This window comes from Maylandia zebra, linkage group LG2 (genome assembly GCF_041146795.1).
Source record: "Maylandia zebra isolate NMK-2024a linkage group LG2, Mzebra_GT3a, whole genome shotgun sequence".
Lineage (NCBI taxonomy): Eukaryota > Metazoa > Chordata > Actinopteri > Cichliformes > Cichlidae > Maylandia > Maylandia zebra.
Genome location: NC_135168.1, coordinates 9,737,344 through 9,762,827, shown reverse-complemented (window position 1 = coordinate 9,762,827; position 25,484 = coordinate 9,737,344). Strand labels below are relative to the sequence as shown.

The 25,484-nt window shown below is 41.9% G+C and overlaps 2 long non-coding RNA genes across 2 annotated transcripts; both read right to left on the bottom strand.

The window, feature by feature from the left end:
- Positions 1-7,467: 7,467 nt before the first annotated feature.
- Positions 7,468-17,006, bottom strand: LOC112432791 (uncharacterized). Its single transcript, XR_013100483.1, has 2 exons — positions 9,256-17,006; positions 7,468-9,088 (listed from the first exon to the last, which is right to left on the bottom strand). It is a non-coding gene; the product is annotated as an uncharacterized LOC112432791 (long non-coding RNA).
- Positions 17,007-20,596: 3,590 nt separating this feature from the next.
- On the bottom strand, positions 20,597-22,551 carry LOC143420765 (uncharacterized). Its single transcript, XR_013100496.1, has 2 exons — positions 22,059-22,551; positions 20,597-21,733 (listed from the first exon to the last, which is right to left on the bottom strand). It is a non-coding gene; the product is annotated as an uncharacterized LOC143420765 (long non-coding RNA).
- Positions 22,552-25,484: the final 2,933 nt, after the last annotated feature.

The following is a 25,484-nucleotide window of genomic DNA, read 5'->3' as shown; positions in this document are numbered from 1 at the left end:
AGCAGAAACCATGAGGAGCACAGCACCACTCCCAGAAGGGCACGAAGTGAAGCCATAGCTGCTGAAGAGTGAAGACGTGATGATGGAGGAGATCACAGATGAAGATCTGCTGCCTGCTGACTCTTTATATAGAAGAGTGAGACTATCTCCCCACCAGCAGCTGCACTTATACAAACCCCAGGTGCTGGGATGGCTTTGAACATGTGACATTTTCTGCAAACACATGGACAGTTTCATAACCACAAAGATTATTCCTGCAGCGGCAGAATCGTATCCACTGTGTGAGAGGTGAACGTCAGACAGTTCTTAGAAAATGTAGTTTCTCTTTAAGCTTTTAACGTCTCTTTTACCCCCATTTGTCTAAAACTACTTGACAGCCCTTCATGTCAGAGGTTTATTACCTGTGCAGGATGGAGCACATGGTCTCAGTCAGGCTGGACACGATCACTCCTACAGGAAGTAAATGTGATTTTATTTCACCTGTGAAATGATGAAAAACAGCAGAATAGCTCACGCTAACAAACGGGTGTTGAAATGTTTCATTTTCTGCTGTTTCACAGGTCAAAAAGGGCGTCGAAGCAAACTGAAGCTGAGCTGCTGCTGCTGTTGTAGTGCAGCATCTGCTGTGTGCTTCATCAGAGAACCTTCTGTACACAGCAGACAGAGGCTGCTGCCACTGAAGTCCATCTGCTAGAGAGCTTTAAACACTGGTTATTGAAGTGGCTTTGATGATACTGATACACAGTCTTTGCTGCTGTCACAGGACAGGGATCCACCAGGGAGTAGTTGTCAGGATAAAGAGCCTTCGCTTCTCTAAATATAAACTGGATACTTGTAGGAAACTTTGGGAAGCAGCATTTTTCCTCATATCGTCTAAACTGAAGTTAGCTCAGGTGCTTCTTCCATACTTGCTCTGCAGAAAGCCAAAGAGTTTGGAGCTCTGCAAACATTTGCAGCACAGCTGGATGTTTGTAACTTTGGTCACCTCTGTATCATCCCTCAGATTCTTTCTGCACAGCTTTGAAACCACGACAGCACGAGTGATGCTGAGGAGACGTCCAGTTTAAACAGACCTTTATTCCTGGAACACAAACACATGAAGTGATGCTGCTAAAGAAGAACATTTAATCGCACTAATGAATCAAGCATCTGTTTGTCTGTCAGTCTGTCAACAGTTCCTCTGATCGACTTCAGACTTGGTGGGTATTTTGTTTTTGCAGCGGTCAAAGTCGATCAGCGTGTTGCTTTGTCTGCTGTAAATCTGCCTGTACAAAGGGAAACATGCATGTTTTACATGCAAACTCACAACATGGCTGCATTTTTGTGATTATGTGTATTTTATATTGATTTATTCTATTATGTTTTGTATATGAATCTTTACAAGTGTGTCGATACAAAGGCTTGATTAAAACAAAGGTCTCAGCTGTGCTGTTAGGGATGCTCTCATATTTGTTTCAAATGTAATAAATCAAAGGATTTCAGGCTTTTCATCCTTTTTATTTGTTTGGTTCTAACAGCAGCTGGATAAAAACATGCAGGTGATGAATATAATTGTGTGATATTATGAGCATTGTGAATAAAGAAAGAGCAGAGATAGTAAAAAGGAAACAGGTGATGGACGTGAGATTTTCAGAACAAAAGCTCCTCAGTGAGACGATCACCTGGACACAAGGTCAGGCAGCTGGGACTCATCTAGAGAGCAAAATGGAAAAGTGATCTGTGCAGAACATCACTGTTGATTGCAGTTATTTACATCAGACTTCTTCTCTGAGATAAGAGCACCGTTTCTGGGAAAGATGACAGTATTTCCAGGCTGGATGCTGTTTGCAGGGAGAACTGAATGAAACTCTCCTGCACCTCAGCGCTGAGGTCCACACCTGTGAACACAGATGAGCTCAATCTGCTGCAGCACGTAGAGCTTTACTGATCAGCAGGTTCAAAGGATTCAGCAGAGCGTAGAGTCAGAGCTAAATGCCACATCACCATAGAGTTTGTTAACAACAGCTTTCTTTGCCCTTTGTCTCGATGGACTGAATCAGGGATACTCGTCATACTTCACCTCAACCACGTCACTGAGAGACCCCAGCCTGACACAGCAGCAGAGATGATGAAAGCAGAAACAGCAAACAGATGCTTCAGTTGTGTTTCTCTCTGTGTGTGCGCTCACGCCCACTTGTGTGTGTGAACTTTCCACGTACCTCAGCTTGTTTCTCCAACATGAGCCATCAGGGCTGAAAAACATCACTAACACATGAATTCTTTCTCTTTTTGTTATCACCTGTGATCATGTGTCTTATGTTTCTGTCATTCACCAGTTCTTGTATAGTTACGTGTAACTAGACTTCTGTGGGACGTAAATGATTGTTTTGTATGCAGATCTGTACAAAGGATGTAAACACTTGATTACAAAGGAGATCTCAGCTGTGTTGTTATGGATGGACTTCAACGTATTTGTTAAAAAAGAGAATAAAGCAAAGTGTTTTAGCTGTTTGGGAGTTTTTGTTTGATTCGATTCAGTTTTATTTCTATGGAGTCAAATAATAAGAAAGGCTCTAGAACAGCCCTGAGTTTGTCCAGGTGACACTCCTCTGAAGAACAAAGACAAAGAGGAAGAAGGGGATTCGTTTTCAAGTCTTGTTTCTTTCAAAATAAAAGCTGAAATGTTTTGGAAGCATGATAATATTTCAGCCAGGATGCCGTCTCCAAGGAGACCTGCACCTCAGCGCTGAGCTCCACATCACGCCCTGTGAAAGCACAGATATAAATCTGCTGCAGTGAGAAGAACTTTACCCAACACAAGTGTAGAAGTAGACATTTGACTTTACCTACAACCTGTTAACAACAAAGCTTTCATTGCCTCTGTTGTTGATGTCATGTAGGACTAATCATACTTCACATCAGCCATGCACACGTCAGAGGATCTCCAGGCTCTCAGTAATAAAGCCAAGCAGATGATGTGAACATAGCAATAGTAAAACATGCATCATAATCAGCTGTATGTGTCGACTATGTGGCACCTCAGTCTTGTTGGCATGAAGAAAAGTTGTGTAACATGTAGCATAAGGGCTGCAAAGACATCATGTAGACAGCAGTCGTCTGTTAGTCGTAACGTATCTCCTGTTAAAGAGTTAAATGTGCGTTCTCCATCTCTGTCCTCTCACAGCTCGCCGTACACCAACTCCAGCTGTGGTAACCATGGCTGTGCCCATCAACACGCTGAAGCTGAGACGCCACCCGTCACTATGGCGACTCCAATAGGGTTACCTGTCAGCTGTGGACGCATGAAAGGAAAACAGCAGAAACACAGACATGTTTACTGGAACATTTCCTATTGACAGCTTTATGGAAAAGTGGGTTTAAACACTTTTCTATGTTTTATTTTGTTTATTTATGGATTTATTGTGAAAGGAATTTCAAAGGTTTAATTTGACCTTTCCCCTGTTTTTCATACAGACTGGAGACGAATGGATGGTGCTTTCTTTGTTTGTCTAAAGATAATGAATAAAACTCTACAGACATCTTAAACCACCCTCCTTTCTATATATTTTGTTATATAAATGGAAAGTATATAAGACACAAACTGAGCTTATATGATACTAAGGACCCTGGAGGTCAGTCCACCTTTATAATTCAGCACAGCCTGGAGTCTCTTAGTCAAGCTTGTTTGTGTTTTCTGTGAGGAAGTTTTCAGCAGCAGCTCTTTTCTTGGATGTTGGTTCCCTTTGTTTCCATCCTCTGTTAAGATGTTTCAGTAATGTTGAGGTCTGGGGAGGCCAATCCATGGCTGACGTCCTGTGATGCTGCATTAGCAGTTTGTTCATAGTGAAAAATGAAGCCACTGCCAATCAGACATTTGCACAGTGGATCAACTTCTGATGGTACTGTCCTGAATTCCACACCTATAATATGTTTGCACATACTGATGAATATGTGCAGCTGATTTTCAGTCCAGTTCCTGTGTGACAGACGCCAGTCTTTCTGCCTGTGTCCTTCCTTAACAATAGAGCCATCCTTCCACTGAGACTGTTTCTGATGAGGCTTCACTGAGCAGTAGATGGATCCCTCAGCTCATCTAATCGTCCTATTTCTAACACATGACTGTCAGAAACTGTTAATCTGCTGCAGCTCTTTAACTCCTCCACTTCTTTTTTTGTAATCTCTTAGTTTCCTCATCTTTTAAGGTGGCACTGCACACCAGATCCAAAGTCAACATGCTGTTATATAATGGAGTTGAACCTGTAATGGAGTTTGATTTAAACCAATCAGCAATTAAGTGAATGATGATGAGCAAAGATGGTGGAGGTGGTGGATGAAGACCCGGACAGCTGTGGTTGGCTCCTCGTATAGAGCAGAGTGAGGTTGTGTTTGCACATTATTATAAAACCATGTTCACCATATATTTTAGCTGCAGACAATAACATGATTTCTTTGCTGTGGTGATTTTATTCCACTTTGGTAAAATGGAAAACCATCATTTCTTGCTGTAATTCACACATTATTCCAAGAGCCTCAACACGAGCCTTGTAGTCCGACCATATATAGACAAATCAATAGTTGTGTTTGTAACAGCTCATGAACATGAATCGTTCCACTTTAAAATCATTGTAAACTAAACTGGAATAAATGAGTGTTTATATATAGTTTTGTCTCAGCTGTTCATACACAGTGTTTCAGTTCTTATCAGAGTCCCACCGTCTCACTGTGGTGAACCTTTAGCTCTGTTGGAAGCGTGTTGTTAGACCAGGTTTCCCTCATTTAAAAATAATCTCTCATTAGAAATGGACATGATGTCTAAGACATAGAAATGCTTATTATGGGTTCACTTGATGTCACTGAAAAGATGCACATGGGTAACGTGCAGGCCGTCCTGCTCCGAGGTTTATCTCCTCACCTCGAGTCTGCGACACTCTCTCCGTGTCCTCTCAGATAAGGGCGCGCACATTTCTGCACGATCTTCTAAATTACAAAGAGCGATTCACAAAACAGAAGCTCACAAAACACTCATCACAAACCAAAAATGGCTCCACTGAGCGTCAAACTGTCACCAGAATTACTGATAATCTAAAGACTCACAGAACTCATTTTGTCTCATTGTGTCTTAGTTTGAGACATAAGTGCATGATCATAATACTGTGTAGTTAGATGAGACAGAGCTGATGCTTGCTCTTAATCATCCTCTTCATGTTTCCCGAGCCTCAGCAGTGGAAGCTACCATGGATAGAAAGACTATGACTCATCTTAAATCTCAAATCTTTGTCTCCAAAGAGCTGCTGATGTGTCCGATATGATCCACAAGCTTAAACTAGGATTATAAGTGTGTGCAGTGATGTGTTTGAAACCTCTGAGGACTCACACATGTGTGCTTCAGCCCACACACACATATGAAGCACTGCGACCTCACACAGAAGTGTTTTACACACCCAGCCTGAATCCTGATCATTTCTACAGTTTATTAAGTTCAGCTTCACCTGAACATCAGTGATGAAGCTGCTCTGACTCCATCACAGCTCACAGCTGTTGGAATGAGTCAAACAATGAAGAAGGTTCAGAAACAGCTGATGATTTTACAGAAACATGATGCAAACATGAGAATGGACACATGATTTTTTATTAACAGACACTGTTTATGTTTCACTGTGCATGACGTCATCAACACTGACACCAGGGGGCGCTCATCACCAGCCTGAGGAAGTGTGATAATGGGGGGAGACGCAGTGTTGTGTGTACTGCAGTCGGACAGAAGGAAAAACTTCCTCCTGAAAACATTTTCATCCTTCCCAAAAGTGTTTGAGTCAAATGTTACAAATATATAAATACAATAAAACACAGGGTCTTACATAAAATTAGTGATGCAGTTGTGCACTGAGCACCTTTCCAATGTTCCTTCCTCAGATGAGTCCAGCTGCTGAACACATTAACATCTGTATGTAAATGTAGCCGAGAACCAACCTGAGCACTGCTGGGAAAATACAAAGGCAACCATCAAAGTGCTGTATTATCTTATTTATTCTGAATGTTGACTTAGATCCACACCACGATTTATGAAACTATAGAACTAAAATAACAACAATCGTCTGCTTCTTTAAAATTTCTTTCATTACATCAAACCAGTGAAAACTGAAAAAAACAAAGAGCTGTTAGCATGTTTAGACCAACTTTGAGACAGAGACTGTAAAGTTCTGCACTTTAAATCCTGCCTGTGTTCCTGCAAATGATTCACACTGAAAGTATCTTAGTTTAGTATTGAGTGAGCCACAAAGCAGCCTGATAGCTTTAAAACAGGAAAAGTAAATGAAATTGACAGTTTCAGTGTAGCTGGATCTATTATTGGGGGGTCATGACCCCCGTAACCCCGCCTGGTCCTGAGGTCAAATCCACCATCTTTGTTTCAGAGCTTCATGTTCTCCCGTGTTTGTGTGCGTCCTCTCCGGTACTCCGGCTTCCTCCCACAGTCCAAACACATGCAGTTAGTGGGGTCAGGTTAGCTGTGAGTGGTTGTGTCTCTGTGTTATTCCACCTTAATCAATGACTTCCTGTTAGCATGAAGTGCTTCTGTAGGACTGATGTCATTTTCATGGTTGGATCATTTAAATGAAGCTGGACTCAGATGCAGTAAATAAGCTGATTGATCATTAATGAATAAAGCTGGTCAAACACATCACGTGGACACATGTGATTGTGTGTTGTAGTATTGATCCCAATGCTGGTATCAGTCCTGGATCAATAACACTGGATGGATGCGTTCAGCATGGAGCCCTGAGCTGTGTTACAGACAAACATGGAAACTGACAGGTCTGTGTCATTCACAGTCTGTAACACTTCTAAACAACAGAGGCTGACCCAAGTGCCTCAGAGCCAGGCACGCTCACATCACAGCTCTCTAAATAAGCCAGTTTCAAAATAAGAGCTGAAAGCTGTGTTTGCTTGTGTTAGCTTATTATTGTGGAGACTAACATTCAGTGATCATGTGTTCAGACTCATAATGATTACTCTCAGAAATCCTGATCTTTGTATTTACTGTGTGTTGGATCAATAACTGAGATTCATGGTATCACACAGCTGTGCTGCTGCTGCTGATGTCAGCACATCTGGAACAATACGAGGTATCTGCTAGCAGACTGAGCAGGACGTGAGACCTGTGGACTGTTTAAAGCTGTCCCTCCACAGCTCACTCAGACCTGATCCACACCTCAGTGATATTCTCTGACTTCCTCAGTAGAGACAGAAACCATTCAGATCTGGGACCATCAGCTGACTGATGATGTCACACAGACTGTGTTTTTCAGGAACAGTGATTCTGATGTGAGCCTGCTAGCTGACAGCAGACCTGATGAAAGCACATGTTCACATCTGTGAGGACAGACTGGACTCTTTGACTGCACCTTGGTTCTCCTCAGAGGTCTGTACAGGAGCATGTTGTTGCGTCTGGTTCAGTTTGGGTAAGAAGGAAAAACAGCCGAGTCCGTGTAGGTGACAAACATAGTGATTTTATTGCACACTTCTAAGACAGAAGCATGGGAAGACAAGCGTACAGCCACAGATCTCCAAAGAGTGGACAGCTCCCCCTCCTTATATAAGCCATGATGACGTCACACAGTCAGACCTTACTGGAAATGATAACAGTTTGGGCCTGTTCAGAGAGTTTACCTAATATGGACATCAACTGCCAGTTGTTAGAGAAAAACAAGTGTGTAGTACATTGTGCATTTTGTGAAAGTGTATCTATCAGAAAACTGTCCTCAGACGACCCTCCTATTATTACTAAGTGTGTAGGTGAATGTGCGTGTGTGTTACATAAGTGCGTGCATGTGATTACAGGCCGGCGTACGTGCAGAACTACACGCAGGCGGGCCGGGCCCAACAGGACTGGTGGGTCTGACTGGTGTGACTGCACTAAAGTGCAACAACTTTATATAAACAGTCAGTGTGCATTAATATTTGCTCAGAGTAACACAGATGTAATTAAAAGATTATACTGTCAACAGATTCAACAATGGTAAATGATTAATGATTGATACTTCTGATTCTAACTGTGATCATAAGAATACAAAATAAAATATCTCCTGGTCACATTCCTCCTCTTTGGGCTGGCTTGCCAGCCCAACTCACACCAGGATTTATTTCCAAACCAAACAAACACGTTATGACACTTATCAACCCCAACACCTCCGTTGTTTTCCAATTTTCCCACAACCCAGCTGTTCTTTTAGCTTCAGACTCGAGTTTCAGCCTGACACGCTTCAGGCCCCTTTACCACCTCCTCTTGGAGTGAAGAAACGCCCTCAGATTCTTCTTTCTTCGACATCCGGGGTTAGACCACCCTTCAGTCGTTACACAGATCTGGGGATTATTCTGCCCCACTTTCAAACAAAGATCTGTATGTTTATTGTCCGTTGTCACCGCCGTGTCCCCCTTTTTGCCAAAAGCCTCTCGAACCTCGTTGGTCTCTGGTGTTCCTAGTTTTCGCCAACCCCTTCCTGGTTATCGCTGTGGTTATGGGATCCATCTTCTCAAGGAGCCCCAAGGCCATGACACTTGACCCCCGTTGCTGTGGAGGGTCCCCATATCTCCGTGTCCCCGTCTGGTGTCTGTTCCCTTCTCTGCAAGAGACAGAAAGCCAACACCTCTCCTGCGCTGGCTCTCCTAACCTAATGTTGTTGACTTTGTTTATTCCAATCCTATGCCATGCTTATGTGTGTAAGCGTGCATGCACTTAACCCTCTGCACGTGAAGTCAATAGCTCCAATATATCAATCCGATCCGTTGTCGGATGAAGCTTTTGACCTTCACAGACTAAGTGCCAGCTCCTTATAAGCACATTTGCAATGTGTGTATAAAAATGAACAACAGACCTCAAACAAATTGGGCATTCTTAATTCTAACTTGAGTGTAGTACTCAGTTTCTGATCATCTCATTATGCTTCTCACTCGTTCCCTAAATTGTCTAGAAACCTTTAATTTTGCCATACCTAAATTATTAAAACACAAACCAAATCATAGACCCCCTATATAGCTTTTGCCTTTATGAGCACACTTCAATAATGAGCAACAACCTGCAATCTGTACCAAAAAATCTTCATGGTCCCACCTGCAATTAAAGATCGGATGCATTTTATACCTGTTTTAATTCTTCCTTATATAGAACCTCCTCAGTTTCAGGTTAGTTGCGATTAGTCTCAATTAATCGTTCTAGTTGTATTTTGCAATTCAGCTAAAAAGCAAACCTGTTAAAGCAAACAGCTTATTTACAACCACCTGCAAATCATAAGAGTAATAAACGATTCAGCACAACAGACAAGTATCATGTTCAGGTTTCTCCAATCATTAAATCACTATTATTGCCGCAATTTGTTTTATTCACCCTTTGGGCAATATTACTCCAAGAGAGAGAGAGAGCCCCTAGTGGCCAGTTAGTGGGCTCTAGGTTAAACTGTCCCCAAATTTGTTATTTGTTATTATTACTTGTTTTCATGTCACTTGTCTGTTTTCTACTGCACCCTTCTCACCAAAGCAAAGCAAACATTAGCAGCACATTGACCGTAGTCAGCCATCCTCATTCCATAGGTGCTATAAAAACATTTCCTGTAAAAGAATCACAGTTTTCAAGACAGGGTGTGTCTCCCCCAACCCTCTCACCAGAATACAGTGTAATAGCATCACCAACTCCTAACCCATAACCACCGTTTCTTCACACATCCACCCAGAAATCCTGTAATAGAAAAACATTAAAAACTGTAACCCTGTAGGGAAGAAAATGTAAATGGTAACGCTGCACAGTTACCTCTGTAAACAACACAAGACACAAAAATGGCATTTAAAGGTTCACTCTTCCTCGAATATTTTGTCCTCCTTCTACTCCTGTAAAAAGAAACACACATAAATCCATCCACCCTTTTATCCTATCTAGGTGGAGGTGGTTAACCTTGAGTCATGGTCTAGTCTTGTCATCTTTTACCAGTCAGTCCGTTTGTTTTTATTCCCAGTCTTTCATCCATTCATTCATTTCTTTCTTTCTTTGCTGATAGTGAAACCTGTCGTCGCATTTAGTTTCCACACTCAGCAAAATGACGTCATCTCAAAAAGAAAACAAGAACTTGAGTTTGGATTACCTCGCTGAATCCTTTTTTAGACAGGGACTCTCATTTCTAATTGTCCCCACAAGTGTTTCCTCCAGAACCCATTTCAATGCGGAGAAACTCACTTACAACAATTTTCTCGCCGACGTGTAATGCTTGTAATTTCCGATGTGCAGATCTGCTTAAAGAAAAGATTCACAAACAAAAATCAGTGCACTGTTCAAAATATAAAACAAAATAAAATGAAAAATAACAAAAACAAAATGCAGACGCCCGGGTCTTAGGACTTGTCACTGAATATTCCTCCCATCAATAAAAATACCCACCTAAACCTACACAGAGTCAAATCAACACCACCTCAACTTTTTCATATTCATAAACCTATATGTTTTGCATTCGTGAAACAAAATAGAACCGTTTCCATATTAAATAATTTGAGCTCTTGAAATGTTTTAATTCTCTTAATTCTGCCAGTTTATTTCAACACTTATTCAATGACTTTTATTCAACTGCTACTTGGTCACTCAAATTTTACCTGTTCAAATTGCCTAGGGTTCAACAAAGTCTAGATCCCCGTTATCATGAATCTTGAACGGTGTACGATGATTTACTTACAGTAATTTAGAATCATCACTCAACCTAGCTCTACTACTGGCACTGCGTGACTTTTCTCACACTGGAAACCAGAATTTAGTACAGAACTTTAATACCTCAGGCAATCGGGGTCAAGGGCTGCCCCCCCTTTCTCTTCTTCTTTGTCCGTGTGTTCCTCCTTTTATTAAATCTCCATCACAATGATGTGGCGCTCTGAAATAAAACTCACACTGTTAATTCCTCGTTTTCACTCTGCACCACTGCTCAGAGTGTTTTCTTTTCTTTTTAGTGTACAGTAAACAATTGAGTCGAGGCCTTAAGCCCCAGATATCTCGCACAGGCATCGTTTTCATAACCAAACCGCTCCGGACTCTGCTCCCCAGACCACACAAATGCCCTCTGGGCTTATTATTATAGCAAATTCTGTATTTGACTTTGTCGTGTGCAGCATTGAGCCTTTGTCAGTAAAGCATTCTTCATTGCAGCAGCTGGAGCATTGTGTGTCACTTCTTAGTGAATTGAATCAACATTTTGATTTTGGTGCATGGGTGTGTATCAGTTTTCACTCCCTCAACGAGTGCATAAGTGTTCATGTGTGTGTTTCCCTTCATTCTAAGTCGGCGCATGCAGAAGTGTGTGTTCGTGTGTTGGTGTATGTTTGTGTTCATCACCTTCCTGTTCTGTAGTTTAGGTAAACCAGCGGCCTGAAGCATGCCCTGGGGTCCTCCCCTCCTCTTTGGGTCTGTTTTCATCCGTTGTTGCAGCTGCCTGCATCTTCTCCTTGTAACTTGACCCTTTTGCTTCTGTAGCTCTTTCAGGGTTTACTCCTGCTATTGGAGCTTTGCGTCAGGTCTGGCGACTTCCTGCTCCAGCAAGCTTCCGCCTGATTTCAAGTCCTGTACTTGAAACTCCACATCTGACTGATGAGTTCAATTAGCAGCCAGCTCCTCCGGAGCCATGCTCAATTTCTGCTCTGATGCCTTGAGCTCTTACTGAGGGCAAAAACCTCAGAGTCTTTTCCTTCCACGTCAGATTGGAGTCTATTTATGTTGTCTTTACTTTGCTCCACGGCCTTCTGCAGCTCTGCTGTTCGGCTCTTCTCAGAGGTCAGCATTCTTCTGCTCACCCTCCCTTTTCCTCCGGGCTCCATGCGCGTCTCGTCACAGCTCTGTCAGCTGACGCAATCTGGGAATTTCCCCCGTGTAGTGAAACGGGCTTTTTAGGTTTAGTGCTCTCCGTCTCTACTGCATGAGATCGCTTTTTTGCAGCACTATTGACATCCTCAAGTTGTTGTTGTGAGTCCAGCTGCTGTGGCCTTCAGGGGTCAAAGGGTCAAAGATGGTCGCGGAGAGGGCAACGATGGTAGAGGGGAGGGTAGGAGTCCAGGTCAGCTTCGGCTTTCAGAAAAAACAAAAACAAAACAAAACAGGCGAACAGGAAAATGATGTTGTGTTGGCTGTGTTGTGTTGGCTGTGTTATCCAGAGAGGCGAGAAACAACGAGGTCTCCTTTCCCCCCTTTTTGTTTTTTCTCACCACATAATCAACTCATAACCCCCCAAGTTGACAGGACAACACAGGTACGTGTTAAAATTCTTAGATCCTGTTTAGAAACCTAAAAAGGAATTTTCTCCCATTCAGTAGTCATTTGTCTCAAACAATCAACAAAAACATATCCCAATTTAACCACTAAATTTGTCGTATCCTCACTTAATCATCAGACCAGTGTCTTTGTCTTTTCACGTTAAGTTGTCGTCCTGCAACCCAGAGAGTCTATTTGTCAGTAGTGGATAAACTATATCATTTAAAAACAGGTGTGTGTTAAGTGTCGCTACTTTAATCTTCCATGTACGTGCACATGTATGTAAGCTGTTTCTCCATTGCATGTATGGGTACGTCTGTATATAGAATGGAATAGAATTCCACTTTATTGTCATTGCACATGCACAGGTACAGGGCAACGAAATGCAGTGTATGGGTTAATTTAACTTTTTCTCAAATGAGGCATTTCTCTAACACGCACATGTGTCTATTCCTCACACTTCTCATACCTTTCTCTGGTTGTGTGTGGTTTTATTTGTTTCGGTCATTTACCAGGAACATCTTTTCCTTTTCTCCATGTCCTCCGCCAGAGGTTAACACTGGTGAGATTCAGGGACACAGCACCCAGAGCAGTTCAGCGAGAAAAACCTGCCTAAAACTACATTCCCTCTTTTTTTTTTTTTTTTTTTTTTTTCCGGGAGGGGTGGGGACAACTCTGGTGTCCAGCCGTGAATTTTTAGCCAAAGCTTGGCCCGTCTTCTGCTGCCGTACTCAGGTTTCCAGGTTAAGAAAAAACACCTGTATGAAGACACTAAACATACATTTAGTATTTGTATAAACATAACTGCCTAAATTATTGAACTCTTGAGGAGGGTTGATTTCAGAATCAGAATCAAAATCAAAAACTTTATTGTCATTGTCATGAGACCAACGAAATTAAGAATGGTCCCCGATCATTGCATCATCCCTAGCAATATCAAAATATAAACAAAACAATAAAATTCAATAAATAAAATAGATAGAATACTTAACATACTAAGTATTCCCACAGTCATGCTTCAGACCGTGCATAGATTAACACAAGAGTGGCATGGTGGACATTTTGTAGTATTCAGATGTGTTATTGCAGTTGGATAACAGCTGTGTTTGAGTCTATTAGTCCTTGCTCTGATTGCCCTGTACCGTCTGCCTTAGGGCAACAGTTCGAACAGGGAGTGGCCAGGATGTGAGGTGTCTTTCATGATGTTTTGGGCCTTTTTAAAACAGTGGGCGTTGTTTGACTCTTTACTAACTTTAAACCCCACCATAACAATTTCTCACTCACAAACTTCTATGCATCCATTTAAACATGCGAAGGCAGCACAAATTCACACTCATACCCCTACAGCAAAGCTTTAACATAACCACAATGCAACTCCTCCCTTAAACGGGAGAAATCACCCTGAATCAACCAACTCTATATAAAACGTCAAACAAAGATAAACCACAAACATTTCTACACTTCTGTGTCTTCCACGCAGCACAATAGGCAGAAAAACACCAATTACTCACAGTCTATTGAATTTATACTTAACATCACAACAAAAGAAAAACCTGCTCTTTTCACAACTCTCACAGCTAAAGTCGCCAACTCCAAAACCACAGAATTAAATCAATATAGTCAAAACTCTTACCCAGAGCCTCTGAAATAATAAAAAATCACCAAATACTCGGTTACTCTTTTCACTCGCTCCTTCCCACTCCCTTCTTCCTCATACAGCATACACGCTCGCTCCCGCGGACCCACTCGGCCCCGCGGGCTCACTCGGCCCCCACCTTTTTTCTCTCACAGAGACAGAGAGAGAGACCCTTTTCCTTTTTTATTTTTCTCCAGCACACATACACACACAGAATCCCAACTGAGAGAAAGAGGGAGAGAAGAGAAAAGATTTTTACTAGAGATGAAGTCTTTAGCCGGAGTTTCAGATCTAACAGATTTATACAACTTATTTACACACACCGGTAATTTATAATCTATATACACACGGGCCCGCATAGACGTCATATGCCACAAGAGGTTACACCTAACTTTTTGACTAATTTAAAAGCACCTATAGCCCAGGCCTAGCCTTGCTGGTCAATACACGCCTCGGGAACGCCCTCCCGATAGCGCTCGAATTCCTAAGAAAACACCATATGCCAGAACAACTTTATCTCACTTCTCTATTTCTCTGCTGGTGTTCCTAAATCTTTGACTAATTTAAAAGCATCTTTCAATTACCGTTTCAAGTACGCCGCCTTGAAGAACGGTCAAATTACTAAATTCTAATTACTTTTAAAACTACTTCCCCGCCAGGAAAACACGGAGCTCCACCGGCCACGTGACACATCACAGTTCACGCTTTTGGCTTTACTTAAAGCTCAGTGTGCCCAACGTTTAGATAGGATGCAGCCAGGTCTAACCTTCTTAATCAATCAATGCAGTAGAAGGCAATCACTCATAGATTACCTGGCCAATTAACCGGGAGTCCCAAGTCCCCAGCGGGAGGCCAAAACCGGGCAAAAGCCTAACCACGCGTCCGCGGTCAGGTGTCAGCGCCACCTGCTGAACAACTGCATTCTTAGAGAGCCTAGCTTCTCAGTCCTAAACGAATTTACTTGTTTTAAACGCCTCACTGTTGGACCCCTGCCATCCAGTTTCATTTATCTGAAGCCCGAGACCGTCTCTGCTACCCAATTAAAACCAAATTATCCCTACACTACCGATTGACTGGCTGGCATTCCCAGTCAACCCACATTTAAACCTCTTAAACCGTATTTATTTGTTTCCACACACCTTAAACCGTATTAACTTAAACACATAACTTCTTAACTCAAAATTCACCCCCAAAATGAACAGCAATGAATTTAGTCAGACTACTATGCCCTATTTTAAAACTAATTAGTCAAGATCACTATGGACCAACGCCAGAAACCCAGACCGAGTGAATATTATTTAATTAAATTTAGTTTTAACTTCCAATATAGCGCCTTTGGATAAAAATCAACAGGTGGCACTCACCTTTTCTTATGTCGCCTGGCGTCACTCAGATAGGCTGCTGGCCTCCGCCCCTGTTTGTCACCCACACGATAGCTGCAAGCTCCCTTCCTCCCCAACCGGAGTTTCGGCACCAAGTTGTTGCGTCTGGTTCAGTTTGGGTAAGAAGGAAAAACAGCCGAGTCCGTGTAGGTGACAAACATAGTGATTTTATTACACACTTCTAAGACAGAAGCATGGGAAGACAAGCGTACAGCCACAGATCTCCAAAGAGTGGACAGCTCCCCCTCCTTATATAAGCCATGATGACGTCACACAGTCAGACCTTACTGGAAATGATAACAGTTTGGGCCTGTTCAGAGAGTTTACCTAATATGGACATCAACTGCCAGTTGTTAGAGAAAAACAAGTGTGTAGTACATTGTGCATTTTGTGAAAGTGTATCTATCAGAAAACTGTCCTCAGACGACCCTCCTATTATTACTAAGTGTGTAGGTGAACGTGCGTGTGTGTTACATAAGTGCGTGCATGTGATTACAGGCCGGCGTACGTGCAGAACTACACGCAGGCGGGCCGGGCCCAACAGGACTGGTGGGTCTGACTGGTGTGACTGCACTAAAGTGCAACAACTTTATATAAACAGTCAGTGTGCATTAATATTTGCTCAGAGTAACACAGATGTAATTAAAAGATTATACTGTCAACAGATTCAACAATGGTAAATGATTAATGATTGATACTTCTGATTCTAACTGTGATCATAAGAATACAAAATAAAATATCTCCTGGTCACAATGTCCACCTCCACTGAAGATCTCAGTCACTGTGAAACATAGAAAGCTGCTTGTGTGGCCTCTGCCTCACATGTAGATACAGCTACAGGTTTCTCTGTCAGTCAGACTGAAACAGTGTCCTGATGCTGCATCATTCAGCTCTGTGCCCCAGTCAGCATCACTGGGAGCTACCAGTGTTTCTGCCCTTTTCCTGTAACACTACACTCAGCACAGGCTCAGCTGGTATCCAGTGTTGGACTTTGGCTTCAGCTGCTGTGATAGATCCTCTAACATAGATCAGCTCTGATACATGTTGTTAGATAAGTGCAGCTGCTGTCATGTCCTGATGTTTCTCTGGCTCAGCAGCTTCTCCATCAGAGGTTCACATGGAGCTGATCCAGTATCTCCAGTAACTGTGTTCTGTGCCTCACTGGTTCATCCTTCTGTCTGTGTGACGTCAGTCAGATGTTGAAGTTCAACTCTGTAATCTTCACTGTGTCACAGAGTTCAGTGAGTCCCGTTATTCACAGTATCAATCAGATCATCAGAGAACAGCTGATCAGCAATCAGTGGTGCCAACAGCGCCTCCTGTGGTGAGAGGATGCAATAATGCAATGTAGCATTTTTCCACTCAACACTTGCAGTCATGGAAACTGTCTGTTGGATCTGTGTGACGTTGCTTTCTTGGTTAGAGTTCCTCACAAATGTCCAGATGATTCTTCTAATGAGGCGTCGACCATGTTTGCAGCTCTTTGGAAGAAAACGTCGCCCTTTGCCATCCTTACTTTTCTTTGACTTCTTCAAATGCAGCTGAACTCCAGCTGGTATTTTCTTGGACTTTGCAGCTGTTTCTGGTCATCAGTTCATTCCTGCAAACCTCTGAAGCTGAACAACAATGATGCTGCATTGCTGGCTGATCCCAAAAGGTTGATTCTGTTCATCTGGACGTTTTCAGAAACGTTTGCTCACTGATCAGGTGACTTCTTCAGTCTCAGCTGACTGCAGCTTTACAAGCTTACAAACAGCACATTTGCACAATGACTGAAAGCAGCAGCACCTGATATATATGATACTAATATAATACATATACATATATAATCCATACTAATGATGAAGGAACTGAGCTCACAGTCCATTGTTCATTCAGTGAACTACTCAGTTTAATTTGGGCCTCAGAAATGCTCACTCTGTTTGTACATCACTGTCAGCAATAGACTCATTCTGCTGTGTGGACAGGAACACATGTGACATCACTTCCTGTTTGTTTGTGACTGAAGAGGAAGAAGTTTACAAGGAATCATTTAGAAGAGTTTCAAACATCAACTGATTGAATCCATGAATCTGAAAACGTGTTTGTGAGTGAAAGAGACAGACATGTACAGACTGAACTATCTGTTCAACAGTCAGAGTGTTTCTGTAACAGGAGACACTCTTTACACTCCACTCAGCACAGGGACACTGAGCAACCAGGAGACCAGGGAAACATAAACCCAGGATAAAGAGTTTGAGTGAATGTGGTGTTGAAGGTGTGGAGGTGGATCAGAGTGTCAGAGGAGACTCTGTAGAAGGACAGAGTGCCAGCAGGACAGTCCACATACACTGCTGCTCTGTTAGAGACAGAGGAGGAGGAGGAGGAGGAGGAGGAGGAGATGGATGTTGATCTGTTATTGTGACAGACAGAATCAGGACCATCATCAGAGCAGAACAGACTCCAGGACTGATCATTGTTTCCAAACACACAGTCATCACTGCCTCCTTTTCCTTCTGATGCTTCTGTAACTCACTGATATATAAACGCTTCCTCTCCACTCGACCTCCCAGTAACAGCGACCAGTCAGACCATTTCTACACAGCAGCTGAGGACGAACATCAAATCTGTCTGGATGATCAGGATATGACTGAACCTCCTCCACACAATGTGCCTCAATGTTATTGATATTATTATTATTATTATTATTATCATTATTATATAATATATAAAACCTTTATAATAAAACCACTAAAAACCTTTATTCTAGCGCAACTTGTAAGCGAACTTGACTTTCAAAATAAAAGCACAAAGCACCAAAACGTTGACTACAAAAAACAAACAGTAATGTACAGCTTAAACAATTTACAATCATGACATAGATCTTGACAAGATAAAGAAATAATCCAAATTATATACAATGTCATCATGCCAACAGTTACAACATCGATGGAGGATCTGTGTAAGCGCTGAGGATCGTCCTGATGGACAGAACAGAAGGAGAGTGAGACAAGTGAAGATATACTAAACAACACTGTGACATGAACTGAGCCACACACAGTTTGATTCACAGGTTATTGACACATTATTTGACCACAAGTGTCTGTGAAGGTTCTCAGTCATCCAGGTCATCGTAGTCAAAGGAGCCTCTTTGCTGACTTAAAGTCAGCAAAGAGGCACAGAAAAGAAGATCAGACACCAGCGAGGGAGGATAAGAAAGACAGACGCAACAACATTGTCATCCCCTATGTAGCCGGTGTATCAGAAAAACTCAGGAGAGTTTTCTCCAAGCATGACATCCCGGTGTATTTCAGACCCAGCAACACGCTCAGACACAAACTGGTTCACCCGAAAGACAAAACGCCAAAACACAAACTTAACAACGTGGTGTATGCTGTACAGTGCAGTGAGGAATGCCCAGACCTCTACATCGGAGAGACCAAACAGCCACTTCACAAGCGCATGGCACAACATAGAAGAGCCACCTCCACAGGACAAGACTCAGCAGTCCATCTGCATCTTAAGGATAAAGGTCACTCTTTCGAGGATGCCAATGTTCACATTTTGGACAGAGAGGACAGATGGTTTGAAAGAGGAGTGAAAGAAGCCATCTATGTCCACTATGAGCGACCATCTTTGAACAGAGGCGGGGTTTACGACACCAACTCTCTGCCATCTATAATCCAGTTTTGAGATCCCTTCCCAGACGCCTTAACGCCCACTCACATCCTGGGCCATCTGACCTCAGGAATTCGCATGATAAGGTGCGGCCAGGTTTCACAATGAACACACCCGAAACTCTGGCTGATTGGAGCCCACACCCAGTTTCACACCTTGGCTCAGGCGATTAGAGGATCATCAGGGGGTCCTTTTGTCCCTCTGTGGGGGGTCACTCCCACATGAAATCATGGATGGTGGTCCTGACATGAAGGAAGAGAAAGTTACAGGTTGCATCCTTTGACTTTGTCTCCGTGCCTTTGGGCCATTTTCAGAAGGACAGATGTTTCTGTTCAATTCTTAAATCAATTTTTTCAAACACAAACACTATTTTAAAGCTTCTAGAGAGTAAAATATTAATGATAATTATAATAACAATAATAAAAACAAAAGCTCTCAGATCCATCAAACCAAGCAGCAGAAAGAACAATAACTGAAGAGAAAACTTTAACCTTGTAGACTTCATTATGTTCCAGCTGCTCTACAGACGCTGTGACCTCGAACTTAAGCAGGTCGTAAAGTATGTGCAGCTCAATAACTTCATAATCAGACCCTGTGGTATTTAGGCAGCAGAACAACTAAGAATAACAACTACAAATAATGTTTTTAGGTTTCTGTTGTACTGCAAGGTTCTGTACAGGAGAACCAAACAAAGAGCAAATATTACGTCTCATTTACACCTGAGCACGAAGAGCCATCAACATTTAGCAAATTGAATCATCTTTGTTTAGATGCAAGAAGAATCATATAGAAATGAAAAAGTAGAAATAGAAATCCAGAGCAAAGATATCCTCTAATTCAGCGTAGCACATGTGCAGCTGCTGCGATTCACGTAAGCATTCGGCTCGTCGCTGTTGCAGATTTTTCTCTCGCTGTTCTGGCTCACAGCGCTGCAAACACAAAAATAAATATCCCCAAAGGTGTGAAAGGGAGCTAATTAGTAAGAGTATTGTTACTCTCCGCAGGAGTAGTCCAGCAGTAGAAATCAGTCCAATAACAAGGTGTGTAACATCTAGCAGGGTGACAGAAAAACCCAGGGTAACTTCTAAGGACCTCAACGTCTCTCTCACATTGTGTTTTTTAAACATGCTTCCATTTGTCACTTCAGTCTTTACTCTGAAATACAGGAAGAGAAATCATGGCTGAAACAATTTCTCATGAAACCAGGGGTGTGGTCCAACAGTCAGTTTGGTGAGGAAGGTTCCTAACTGAGAGAAGTGACCCAGAAGTATCTGTGTAGCAGCCACAATGAATCCAGATCATGAGCTTTATTAACTGATCAAAGTCTCTTCTTTCATCTTCTGTATCATTCAGTTTGCATTGGTAATGCCCATTATTGTAATGCTTTTTTAAGACCAGCAAAACTTTATTTCACTTTGGGTTAGCTGGGATAAGTGATGGATGGAGGGAATTTTACTTCAGCCACAGAAATCCTAAACAGGAAGGAGGAGCAGAGTTACAGTGGATCACTATCCAGCAGGGAAACAAGGTTTATTTCAATTTCTTGGCCATGAGTGAGATTTACTGAGTGGGCAAATTAGGGAGACGACACCATCAGATCCCAAGCCCTCCATGTGTTAATCAAGAGACGGCTGCTGTGCTACATCCATAAATAATGAATAAATTAGGAGCTAAAGCTGAAAGGACAGTTTATTTGTACCATCTTCACGTGAACACATTCAAGAACATCACAGATGAAGAAACATTAAAAACTTCCACACTACATAAAGCAAGAAAAATAGTTTTTCTTTCAGGTGGTTTCAGAAAAACAGAAACATCAAACATCTCCAAGAATCTCTTTGAAAGAACTAAAAACCTTTGTTCTCATGGTCCAATCATGAGTGAACTCCCCGATGAAGCCTTGTGTGCTAAAACATGTCAGAGTTTTAAAGGTTAAACATGAGTTTCCAAAACGTTTTGCTGGAGAACAATGAACTATTTGACTGAGTTTCAATCATTTACAGACGAGCAAAACCAGGACAGAGAAAAAAGGACAAAACTGACTCAGTAAAACAACAGAAAAGAAGATCCCATGTAGATCTGTATTATGTAGAAGTTCAGCCCAGCAACCAGTTCAGTTCAACACAAGTTTAAATGATTCTATCTGAACTCTGTGGAGCCTGATCTCAATCTTTTTGACTCTGACCAGAGGAAACCAGAGGATCTTTCTGTGTCTTCAGATTCACTGTGATCCAGTGATGGGAGTGATTTCAGCCCTGAGTGATCGCGCTGATGTTTGCACAGAGCAGACAATGAGGTGAATGTTTGGGCACATTGGTAACAGTGAAACAGTTTATTAGTAACGTGGGATCGTTTGTGTGCAGAGTATGAACTGAGATTCCTGAAGCTCTTGTCACACTGGTCACAGCTGTAGTTTCCTTCCATGTGTGCACGTTCATGAATGTTACGACTACCTGATTGTGAGAAGCTTCTCTCACAGTGTCTGCACTTGTGTGGTTTCTCTCCTGTGTGGACTCGTTTGTGTGATTTAAGCTCACATTCAGTGGTGAAGGATGACCCACACTGATCACAGAGGTGCTTTTTAACCCCACTGTGAATCAGTTCATGTCGTTTTAAATCACTTGGTGTGGTGAAGCTTCTCCCACATTCTTTGCAGTATTTCAGTTTGTCTCCAGTGTGTCTACGTTGATGTACTTTTAGGGTCTTTTGCCGACTGAAAGTTTTTCCACAGAGGTCACAATGAAAGTCTTTCCCACCACCACAGTGATGACAGGGTTGAGAACTGGATCCATCTATGTCGCTCTGCTTCTAAACAAAGACACAAAGACAGTGTAAGTCAGTCCTTCAACATTTGTATCCTGAATGTCGCCTGAAATAAAGAGCATCTCTGCAGACGTCCAACTACATTTGACTGTTTCAGTTAACACACTCAGTTTACTGGTCTGCAATAACTACAATACTACCACCATAATACTACAGTAATACTAAAATCATAACTGAAAGGAAAATCTGAATAATCACTCAGAGCTGCTTTTCCATGCAGTAGAATTGCTAACATGCTAACACAGTTTAATGAGCAGAGTTGTTCCAAACAGTCAGGCTAAAATGACAAGATAACAATATAAATACATACCTCACAGTAGCTGCACTTGTAGAGTCTCTTTCTGGTGTGGATCTGTTGGTGTAGTCTCAGGTCATGTGGAGATTTAAAAGTCTTCTCACACAGGTCACATTGATAAGGTCTCTCCTCAGTGTGGGTAAACATGTGTCGTTGTAACTGTGCGTCTGTTGTAAAGTATTTGCCACACTGTTCACAGCAGTACACATCATGTCTGGTGTGAATGCGTAGGTGTGTATTTCGGCTCCCTCTCTGGCTGAAAGTTTTTCCACAGATGTCACAGCTGTATGGCTTAATTCCAGAGTGAGTAACTAGATGCTTCTGTAAGTGGCTACTGTGAGTAAAAGCTCTGCCACACTGATCACAGCTGTACGCTTTAACTCCACTGTGGATGAGTTGGTGTGTTTTTAGGGAACGCTTCAAGGAAAAAGACTTTCCACACAAGTCACAGCTGAACGGTCTCTCTCCAGTGTGGATGACCTGATGCTGTTTTAGTGAAGCCTTCAGAGTAAACTCCATCCCACACTCGCCACAGCTGTATGCCTTAATTCCAGAGTGGGTAACTAGATGACTCTGTAAGTGGCTACTGTGAGTAAAAGCTCTGCCACACTGATCACAGCTGTACGCTTTAACTCCACTGTGGATGAGTTGGTGTTTTTTTAGGGAACCCTTCCTGGAAAAAGAATTTCCACACAAGTCACAGCTGAACGGTCTCTCTCCAGTGTGGATGACCTGATGCTGTTTTAGTTTAGCCCTCACAGTAAAACCCTTCCCACACTCGTCACAGCTGTATGCCTTAATTCCAGAGTGGGTAACTAGATGACTCTGTAAGTGGCTACTGTGAGTAAAAGCTCTGCCACACTGATCACAGCTGTACGCTTTAACTCCACTGTGGATGAGTTGGTGTCTTTTTAGGGAACGCTTGAAGGAAAAAGACTTTCCACACAAGTCACAGCTGAACGGTCTCTCTCCAGTGTGGATGACCTGATGCTGTTTTAGTTTAGCCTTCTCAGTAAAACCCTTCCCACACTCGTCACAGGTGTGTTTTTTCTCTCCCTTTCTTCTGTGAGGTTTGTCGGCCTCCTGAGAGCGCTGACTTCTGGCTCCATGTTGGTCCTGCAGTGACAGAGATACAAACAGAGGCAGTGAGTGAAATGCAGTCGTGGAACAAACTCAACCTTCAAACTCCATTAACACTAGTTTTAAACCTGAAGGTGGAGCGTGGCACCAAACACCTTAAAGGTCTCTTATCCCCACCTGCTGGTACTTCTAACACATTACATCCAACCTGCTGTTAAAGATAATTCATGACTGTTCAAACACTAAAATCATGCACACACACACACACACACACACACACACACACACACACACACACACACACACACACACACACACACATTATTTTATAATTTAGATTATTTTGTTGTTTCCTATTACATATTTCTATAATTTGTATAGATTTATACAGAATTATTCAGTGATAATAAATCCTATGTTTGTTTATTCTAAAGGAACCCCGTTAGCTTCCACAACAGATGTTGCTCGTCTTCCGTCAAATACTCCCATAAAATATTACACAATAAAGTGGATTCAAGATATCCACATAATTTCACTCTTACATCCACAGTGAGGTTTCACAATTGTTCAAATATAAGCAATCAATAATAATAATAATAATAATATCAATAACATTGAGGCACATTACACAAATTTCAAAAACAAATCATGTCTTACAATATTTACAAGAACTAAAAGCTCTGTAAATCGGCTTTTAAGTGTTCATTGAAGTTTTGAATAATTCTCTAATTTTTTAAGGCAACTTATTCCACTTAAAAGTTGCTCTAAATGTAACAGTTTTACAAAACGTTACTTTTAACTCGAGCATTTACTAAATTGCAGCTTGTTGAAAACTGTGTAATATGATGATGTATTTCATCTGGATACTGCAGCTGAGCAGAATAAATGTGGTGTGTTTAACAGAATTGCTTTCTTTAGAACTACAAGTAAGCCATAGAATATTTTAGCCTGTACAGGAAGCCAAGAAAGGTTATTATGCATTTGATCAATATTAGTATAGTATGAACATCTTCACACTAATCTGGACGCCTTATTCTGGACTAACTGAAGTCTGTTAAGATCTGTCTTATTAGCTGCTGACCAAATGATTGAACAATACTCCAGATGAGACATTACTAGTGCATTAATGACATCTTTCATAATGAAGAAGTGATACACAAAGAGCATTTCATAGCCATAGCTATGCCTTGTCGGCAGAGTTATGTGACATTAGTGATGTTTGTACTTTCAGCGTTAACTTGGTTTTAAAGCCTTTAAAATATACGCCGTTCAATCCGGTTGTTCAGTCTGACGTCACTAGCCGTGTCTGGGTCTAAACTCCGCTGCAGGTCCATATATCAAACGATCACTATGGCATTACTGAGAGTTGAAAAACTGTCTAAAGTCTTTCATCTTTAATAAAATGATCAGCGTTCTGCTCTACCAGGTGTAACAACTGAGTTTAACATCCAGGCATCCATGAAAACGGAATTTATGACATTTAACGGAGTTAGAAGTTAGCAGGGAGTTAGCTCGCTAGCTTCTATCTAAATACAATATAGCATGTCCTGACTGCGGGGTTTTGGAAACAAATTAAAACCTACAGCTCTGCTATCACTTCCAACATAAATGAAGACAGAAAACTAAACAGCAGTGACGTTTGTAGGGTTACTGAAGTTGGGCTAGCTGGTATATAATGATGTGCTACGTGACCGCTAGCGACACAGCTATGTTAGCATAATATAAACAACCTAACTTTTTTTCCACTCGATAAAAGTTTATGTGAGTGTTCTCGGTGGTCAGGAACAAATGTAATCGCATGGCAGGATGCTGTAAAAGGACCAAACTTCAGCCAGGAGAACAACTGAGATAATCCATCCACAATACGAGGTTAGTCATTCATATACTGCTGCATGGGCTGGGCTGTAGTTACATCCTAAGGTTTTAAAACCTGAGCTTAAATAAATGATTAGCGGTAATAAAAGCCGAGGGAGGTCAGCAGTGATCACTGACTGTTTTAGGAGATTTTGAGATCAAATAGAAGAAAATACATAACATTAAACATGTTAACAACAAAAAAGCCATATTAAACGCAGACTACTTTAGACCCGGAAGTAGGATTCGTCGCGTCATCACTGAACAACCGGATAGTCGACCTTAATCTGACAGAGAATGTGATGATTTTGTGGATAATTAAAGTCAGTCATATATCCACAAACACAACAAGCTGAAAGTCAGTGATGCTGCTCGGTTTGCAGTCCTGAACATCACGGCACAAGCAGGATTCACTGCACTGTTAATGTTAGCTGTGTTATATTGCTGCCTCTGTTCGGTGGTGTCGAGCCAAACGCACTTTAACGTGTGTTTGAACGAGCTGACGGT